Source organism: Oryctolagus cuniculus, chromosome 17 (assembly GCF_051225735.1).
Source record: "Oryctolagus cuniculus isolate XC-2025 breed Fujian yellow rabbit chromosome 17, ASM5122573v1, whole genome shotgun sequence".
Lineage (NCBI taxonomy): Eukaryota > Metazoa > Chordata > Mammalia > Lagomorpha > Leporidae > Oryctolagus > Oryctolagus cuniculus.
In genome coordinates this window covers 58,200,915-58,209,786 of record NC_142883.1, presented here as the reverse complement: position 1 = coordinate 58,209,786, position 8,872 = coordinate 58,200,915, and positions in this window count along the sequence as shown.

The window sequence follows — 8,872 nt, the reverse complement described above, 5'->3', positions numbered from 1 at the left end:
GAACACTTTGTGAAGGCAGAGTCAGAGACTGGAGTGAGATGCCGGCATCCCATATGGGTGCCAGTTCAAGTCCTGGCTACTCCGCTTCCAAGCTAGCTCCCTGCGAATGCACCTGGGGAAAGCAGTAGAAGATAATATACTTCTTCCCTCTAGCAGCAGGGAGAATAAACTTCATTAGTTTGCAGCTGTCAAGTCCACGGGAGCTTGTTCTAGCAGCCCTGGAAAATGAATACCAGGGTCCACGAGGCTCAGAGCAGGTGGTTTACAAACAGAGAGAGGAAGGAGGGAGCAGCAGAGAAAGTTTGGGGGTAGCTCCTCCTGCAGCCCTGGGCGAAGGGGCAGACCCAGCCCCAGGATCCAGCTCTTTGGAGGGCGGGTGGGCGGGTGGCAGCGGGAAGTGGAGCTAGAAATCAAATAAAGCTGGGAGGCGGCGAGCTGGCAGATCAAAGGCAGTCACCCGCTCATTAAAAATGGATGTTGTTGTCAGTGCGGCTTAGGGCAGGGGATGTACGGGGCGGGGGGGGGGGGGGGGAAGGAGGTTAAATGCAGGGTTGGGAGTGTCTGGGAGGTGGAGATGGGTTCTGGTAGGAAGGGGCGATGGCAGTGGTTGTTTGGCTGGGGTTCAGGTGACACGAGGGGAAGCTGGGAGAGGGGCTGGTGCGGGAGAGGAGGAGGGAGTCTTGCTCCCCTGTGTCCATCCACTCCTGAGAGTGGGCTGTGAGACGGTGTGAGGGCGGCGGGGTACTGAGGTGCCTGCGTGGTGTCTCAATTATGGGGAGAAGCTACAAGAGGTTTGAGGTGCAAGAGATTCTACCCTCCCTACAATAGGGGGCTCCACTGAGGTCATGAGAAAGAGGGAGCTATGCATTTGGGCTCTGGGCTTTCGGGGTGCAAGGAAAGTGGCGCCAACCACTTTAAGTACAGAGGGACTTGCACAGGTGCCCATCTTGTGGGTGTCCAGGATAGAGTGACCCCACAGGGAACCAAGGACCTGGGAGAGACCCCCCCCCATCCACGTCTCTGGTGGTTGAGGCCTCTCTCCCCCGGGGCCAGCCTGTCTGCATTTCCTCCTTTCTCCTCCTGCAGACCCGCCCTACCCCTGCCCCCGCCAGCTCCTGGGCTACCCCTAGCCTTTATTTGGCTCCTGGGCCACCTCCTGATGTGCGAGAATACCTGGCTTGCCTCGCGGCTCCTGGCTGCTGATGAACTGTCTGTCTTTGGAGCTTGGGTATGGCCTTCTGATGCCCTGTCTGACTTGGCTGCAGCCAGCCTGGGAGGCAGGAGCTGATCTCCATCCTATCCGCGGGGGGGGGGGGGGGGGGGGGGGGCAGGTAGATAAGGTTACCCGGAATGGACGCAACTACCTAGACCTGCTCCTTCAGTCGGGCTGTCTATGACGGGGCAACTGAAAAAGGCCGAAGACCCTGATACCCAGAAACTGTGGGTATTACATTATATGGTAAAAGATGGGATTCCGTGAAGGTTCTAGGGCTGAGCAGATTGTACTAGATTATTTGGGTGGGTTCTTTATACAACAGAAGTAGAGGGAGGGTTCTCTCTCTTTCTCTGTCTCTCTGTCTCTCTGTCTCTCTCTCTCTCTCTCTCACACACACACAGGAGAGGGTCATGTGGCCAAGGAGGCAGAGATGGGGGAGATGGGTGCATGGTGATGAATGCCGGGGTCCCCAGCAGCAGGGGGGAAGCCAGGCAGGATTCTGTCCCAGAGCCTCTAGGGGGAGCTCACCCCTACTGACATCTTGGTTTCAGATCAGTGATAGTGATTTTTTTCAAAGATATATTTTACTTATTTGAAAGGCAGTGTGAGACACACACACACACACACACACACACACACAATCTTACATCAGCTGGTTCACTCCCCAAATGGCCCCAAAGAGCTGAGATTGGTCCATGGAACTTGGAACTCCATCCAGGTCTCTCATGTGAGTGCAGGGGCCCAAGCACTTGGACTTTCTTCTATTGTTTTTCCAGGTGCATTAGCAGGGGGCTGGATTGGAAGTGGAGCAGCCAGGACATGAATGGGCACCCGTATGGAATGCCGGTGTTGCAGGCAGTGACGTACCCGCTGTGCCACAATGCCAGCCCGATAGAACAAGACTTACAAAACAAAAAAAACCACGATGCCTTCATGGAGGTTGCAGGAGTATTGTGTCTGCGCATGGAGGGGCTGGCTGGGCTTCCTTGATTCACCATCCACTCATTAAGGAACCCAGTCCTTTGTGTTTCTGCTTAGGTGCTAAGTTCACGACATCCCTGCCACTTCTACCTTCATACAAATGTGCTTCTTCTTAGAGGGGAGTCATGCCGTTCCCTTCTGAGATTTTTTTTTTAAGATTTTATTTATTTATTTGATAGGTTGAGTTACAGAGAGAAAAAGAGAGAGGGAAGGGGAGAGAGAGAGAGAGAGAGAGAGAGAGAGAGAGAGAGGTCTTCCATCTGATGGTTCACTCCCCAGATGGCCGCAACAGCCGGAGCTGCGCTGATCCCAAGCCAGGAGCCAGGAGCTTCTCCCGGTCTCCCACACGGGTGCAGGGGCCCAAGCACTTGCGCCATCTCCTACTGCTTTCCCAGGCCATAGCAGAGAGCTGGACTGGAAGAGGAGCAGCCGGGTCTCAAACTGGTGCCCGTATGGGATGCCGGCACTGCAGATGGCAGCTTTACCGGCCACAGCACCAGCCCCTCCTTCTCAGATCTTATGTAGCACTTAGTTCATCGTATTTCTGTCCTTGGTCTCAAGGGTAAGCATTTGCTTTCTGTGGATGTCAAACAGTGCCTGCTGCCGAATGCATGCTACTGAATTGAATCCCTAACCTATCGAAGCCTTCGTTGCCCCCAGGTGTGCCCCTAAGCTCTCCTGGCTCTTCCCTCTTGCAGGAGCTGGGGTTTTTGTGCCGGGTCAGCCCTGGCTTCCTCCCCAGGTGGACAGGCGGTCCCTGGCTTCCGATGGCTCAACTTTCCAGTGCCAGGAAAGCAGCAGGCGTGTAGTAGGACGCATGCGTTGACTTCTGAAGTCGATGCTCTACCCTGTGCCGTGCTGCTGAGCTGGGATGAGCATTTTCCACTTACAGTATTTTCAGCTTATGATGGCTCTATTCAGAGGTGGGGGCGACCTCACTGTAAGTCAGAGAGCTTCTTTGTTAGTTTTTCTGGGGCTGTTATAAATAATGAAGACAAACTGACTTAAATGAATTTGTTCTCATACGGTTCTGAAGGCCACAGGAGGCCCGAAGTCAATATTCATGGGGCCAGCTTTATGGCACAGTGGGTTAAGCCACCACCTGCAATTCTGGCATCTCATATTGGATTGCTGGTTTAAGTTCCAGCTGCTCCTGGCTTTGGCCTGGTCCAGTCCTGGCCGTTGTGGCCATTTGGGGAGTGAACCAGTGGTTGGAAGATCTCTTTCTCTCTGTCTCTCCTTTTCTCCTTATAACTCTACTTTTCAAATAAATAAATCTTTTTTAAAAAAAGTTAAGTAAATCAGGGGCCAGTGCTGTGGCATAGCGGGTAGGCCACTGCCTGCAGTGCTAGCATCCCATATGGGTGCTGGTTTGAGTCCAGGCTGCTCCACTTCCGATCCAGCTCTCTGCTGTGACCTGGGAAAGCAGTAGAAGATGGCCCAAGTGCTTGGGCCCCTGCAGCATCATGGGAGACCCGGAAGAAGCTCCTGGCTCCTGGCTTCAGATAGGTGTAGCTGCAGCTATTGTGGCCATTTGAGGAGTGAACCAGTGGATGGAAGATTTCTCTCTTTTTGCCTCTGCCTCTCTGTAACTCTGCTTTTCTAATAAAATAACTAAATCTTTAAAAAAAGAAAGAAATCTTGTTCTATCAATGTCACAGCCTCTGGCTGTATCTACAGGAGGAGAAAACAGCTGGGCAACTCATCAGAACCATTAGTCAAGCCAGAAGTTCAAGGAATCAGTGGCGTCCAGCTAACGGTATGATATTACGACTTGGCATAAGAAATAGGCACTGGGTCTTCGTCCCTGTTTCTGGACCAAGCCCCCCATCATTTCCTAAGGGATCAGATCGCTAAAGAAGAAAGGAGCAGGTTTTGCTGCGCAGGACAAACCCCTTGCAAATTGTCATCGTTAAGGTGACCATGTTAGAGCCAAAGAAGCAATGGGGTGGGAGAATCCTAGAGGGCCTTCTGTAGCTCAAGATCGCGGCGATGGTTAATGCAACAGATGGTGAGCCCTTGGCGTGCCATCTCCTCGGGGAAGCCCAGCCAGATGGCTCGGCCGTGTCTACCATGCAGGCCTCAGAAGAAGCTGCTGCCCATCTGTCCGTGTTGGCTGGTCAGAGTGGCAGCAGCATCAGGGTTTCTGGGGCATACTTCTTGGGGCTTCCCGCTGTACCCCATGGAGAAGAAGTGTGTCACAGGGGGACAGCAAAGGAGCCTACAGCTTCAGCTTCCCTTCCGGGAGACATTGGCATGCGATTGGCCACCAGTGATAGAGACCCCTACTTAAACTGTCTCAAACAACAGGGCAATGCATCATCTCAGCGAGCCCAGAACTTCCGGTTTTGCTTTGCTCCAGGTCTCCTGACTCTGTTCTCCCCTGCCGTAGTTCCCATGTCACTGGCACAAGCCCAGAGCAAGAGGAGAAGCCTCATTTCTTTCTCTCTCTCTCTCTTTTTTTTTTTTTTTTTTGACAGGCAGAGTTACACAGTGAGAGAGAGAGACAGAGATAAAGTTCTTCCTTCCGTTGGTTCACCCCCCAAATGGCCGCTACGGCCGGCGCACTGTGCCAATCTGAAGCCAGGAGTCAGGTGCTTCCTCCTCATCTCCCATGAGGGTGCAGGGCCCAAGCACTTGGGCCATCCTCCACTGCACTCCAGGCCACAGCAGAGAGCTGGCCTGGAAGAGGGGCAACCGGGACAGAATCCGGCGCCCCAACCGGGACTAGAACCCAGGATGCTGGCGCCGCAGGTGGAGGATTAGCCTAGTGAGCCGCGGCGCCAGCCGAGAAGCCTCATTTTTTACAAACAATGAGAGCTTTCCTAACTTTCCTCAGCCTGGCTGTTGCAACCATTTGGGGAGTGAACCAGCAGTCGGAAGGTATCTCTCTCTGTGCCTCTCTTCTCTCTGTATCTCTGCCTTTCAAATCAATCAATCAATCTTTTTTAATGTGCGGGGGAGAGTAGATTTGAACATTCAGTGCCTAACAGCCTCCTCCCACGCTCCCCTAAACACACCTGTGTCCCCACCATGCTGCTTTTACTCCGACCCACATCACCCACAACGTCCACGAGGCCAAATGCAACGCACGAATCTCCGCCCTCACCTTCCTTGACTGCTCGGCAGCATCTAGCCCGGCTGCAGGTGCCCCTCTTCCTTGATGCCCTGTTTCTCTCTCTCTCTCTCTCTCTCTCTCTCTCCTCTCTCCTCTCTCCTCTCTCCTCTCTCCTCTCTCCTCTCTCCTCTCTCCTCTCTCCTCTCTCGGCTCTGCGCTGTTCTTCCTACTTCAGCCCTGCTTTTCTTGCTCTTCTTCTCTCCCAGTCTCTCGGTGTTGGCTTGGCCCAGGGCCCTGCCTTTGGTCACCTTCTTTCTCTGTCCATCCCCTTAGTAATCAGCCAGCCTCAAGTCTGTGCATACCAGGGGTAGGTATGCTAATGGCTCCCCGTGTGTCTCTCCAGCTGAGACTGCTCTAGCTAACTCAAGCAGCTCTGAGTGTTTCCCTTTAAATCTCTAAAAGACATTGCAAACTCAACAAGCCCTATCTGGATTCCTGATATTTATTTATTTGAAAGGCGGAGTTGAGGGTAGAGGGTAGAGGGCAGAGGGCAGAGGGCAGAGGGCAGAGGGCAGAGGGTAGAGTTAGAGCTAGAGATCTTCCATCACTGGTTCACTCCCCAGATGGCCACAATGGCCAGGGTGGTAGCTAGGCCAAATCCTGGAGCCAGCACGTGGGTCTCCCACGTGGGTGCAGGGACCCAAGAACTTGGGCCATCTTCTGCTGCTTTCCTCATGGAGCAGCCAGGACTTGAACCAGTGAACAGGCAGCAGTGACTTCACCTGCAGGCCACGGCATAACCTGCTGTGCCACAACGTAGGAGCCCTCTCCCTCGACAATTATCCTTTAAAGCCCTAGTCGTCAGGTGGCTGTATTTGGAGCCAGGAAGTAGTTAAGGTTAAATGAGGGCATATGGGACCCTGACCCAATAGGATTAGTGTCCTTGTGTGACACCAGAGAGCTCTTTCTCTCCCCACCCACCCTCTCTAGGAGCTATACCTAGGAAAGACCAGGTGAGAACAGGGCTGTGACGAGAACCTGAGTCTGTTGGAAGCTTGATCTTGGCCTTCTAGCCACAGGAGTTTCGAGAGAAGAAACTGCTGTTGCTTAAGCCACTGGGATTGTGGTGTTAGGCTGGGGTGGCCAAAGAGTGGCTGATGATGATAGGGGACAACTCACGGGAAGTTTGCTATAAAGTTTAGCACAGAAATGGGCGTCGGCAGCAGAGGAAGCACAGTCAAGAGGGATTTTGTGTGTTTGTGGGAAAGATCCACTAGGAAGGAGGAGATCAGCATTGTAGGGCAGAGGGGAGTAGGGCTTCTGAACAGCCGAGAGGGAGTGAGGTTCATTCAACGCACCAGGAGCGGGACCGGCTTACCCAGGCAAAGGGACAGCTCGTGGTGGCCACAGCCAGACAAGGAATGGAGAGGGTGCAGGGGATTCCCAGGGAGAGGAAGATGAGCAGCAGGTGCAGGAGTTGGGGGGAGGGAGCAGGATGTGGTCCTGGAGCATCAAGGCTGGGCAGTGGGTGAATGTCGCCAGTCCACTTAGCTGGGCGTTCTTCCGGCACCTTCACTCGGTCAGGTGCAGGTGTGGGCAGACAGACAGGTGGCTCTCCCCAGTGCTGAGGTTTTAGCCAGGTGAGCAAGGTGAGTCCAGATGCACACCAAGATGTGACTATGACGATGGATAAGCTGGAAAGAAAGGAGCCCAGTGCACCCCCAGTATCCACCCCTGAGTTGGGTCTGCTTGGGGTTGAAGTCTTTCCCAACTTCTGGTTCCACGGACCACCTGACTCCACGCAGAGCCCGTCTGCACCATCCCACTGACGCATGGCGGGCTGCTCTGCCCAGCGGTGCCACTGCCTTCAACAGAGGCTGCCCGGGCACTGAAGTCCTCACTGCCATGGTGCATGCTTTGGGCACTGCAACGGCAGAGCTACCGGATTAGGGCTGTATGCGACTTCCAAGTGACACAGGTGGTTCCAAGTCATCAGGCCAAGGAGAAGACAAAACAGAAGCAAGAGTAAGGAAAGGGGTAGGGCTGGGGGCTGGGGGAAACAGGAAGAGAAAGCACAGCCTATGGAGGCGAGGGGCAGCTTGGGACCCACGGAGCCCTGGGCTAGCCTGGGACTCTCTGCACACTGGGTTGGCCACCCTGGCCTCCTGCTGTGCTCAACCGCTAATGCAGGTTGCATTTTGACACTGGGGGCTATTGGAGCTATGGCTGACCGTAATTGTCTGCAAGTGGCCTTCCTCGTGGAGCAGGTCCAGGGAACCAGATGGGCATATGGCAGGGCCTGGGCTCTTGCCCACTAGTCCTCCCAACTCGGCCACTGCCACCTGCCTATGGCTCGTGAGCCCCAGGTCATAACAGGTTAGAATTGGCTAATTCTGTTTTTATCCAGCTGTCCCAGACTTCGACTGGTTAGAGTTGTCTGCTGGAATGCCGGTTGCACAAATATACACGTTAGAGCCTTTGATCTCCAAGGACAATGACATAGATTTATCAGACGCTTGCCTCTTTCTGCTTCCTTGGCAAAGACTGACTTATGGGACGTAGCCCTCGCCTCCCTGCCTTTCTTGAAATATGAAGTGTTTGTGAATCGCCAAGGTAATATTTAATATCCTGCCAACGGACCTCTCGCACTTGCTAACAAGTGAACTACACCCCTGCCACGCGGCCCACATCTGCCTGGGCTCCTCTTTCAGACTCGGCCACATTAGCATGACAATGTTTGGTGGAGACAAGGCCAAGTGTGCCTTTCTAGATGAGGGAGCAGGGATGATTCCGCGGGGGACAGAGGGAGCCTCGTTCCGCACACATGTCCTTTTCTTTCCTGGAGGGTCCGGCCATGAGCTGCTCCCTTGTGGCTGGGGAGCATGGAGTCACCGTGGCCTCTGCATTTCCTGTGGACTGGAACTCTGCCAGCTCGTTTTTGCCTCTTCAGTCCTCCCTAAGCTGCGCCCGAGAGAGAGGACGTGATGTGTCAAAGGTGAAGCTGGAGTCCGAGGGTACTGCCGATTCGGGTGCCCTTGATGCAGCTTGGCCTTGGCCTTGACTGTGGCTATGTCTCTCCTGGACTCTGCTGGCTTGGGAAATCCCAAGGTGGATAGGGTTGACTTAGTTAAAGTGCAGGAAGTCAAACACCTTGGGTTGTCATTGTGTTAATGGCCTTATAATACACGGACCTCATTGTGGGCCTGTCTGTAGACCCAGTCTCTTTCAAATGCACAGGGTCCCAGGTGTAAAAGGGCTCTCTGTCTGGCTGGGGGAAGGGGTGGGGGGGAGTCTGTGAGTCCTTGAGAGCAGCTGCACCCTGTGGTGCCTGGCATCGTCCCCATGTCCTGGCTGCTGACGCTAGGCTCTCACCATGGGCCCACTTCCGCAGAGTTCCTGAACCCAAAGCCTCTGAGGACCAGACTGGAGCACACTGCACCTGCCTCCATCCTCTTCCTACCAAATTTCCCAAACCTTTGTTTGTGGGATGACCGCCTCCTGCACCCACACACTGCTAACTTCAGCCACGACTGGGCACAAACCCTACCTGGCCCAGCTTGGGCCTGAGTCTCAATTCCGACTTCACCTTTGTTACTAGGTTTGTTGGAGCAAGAAAC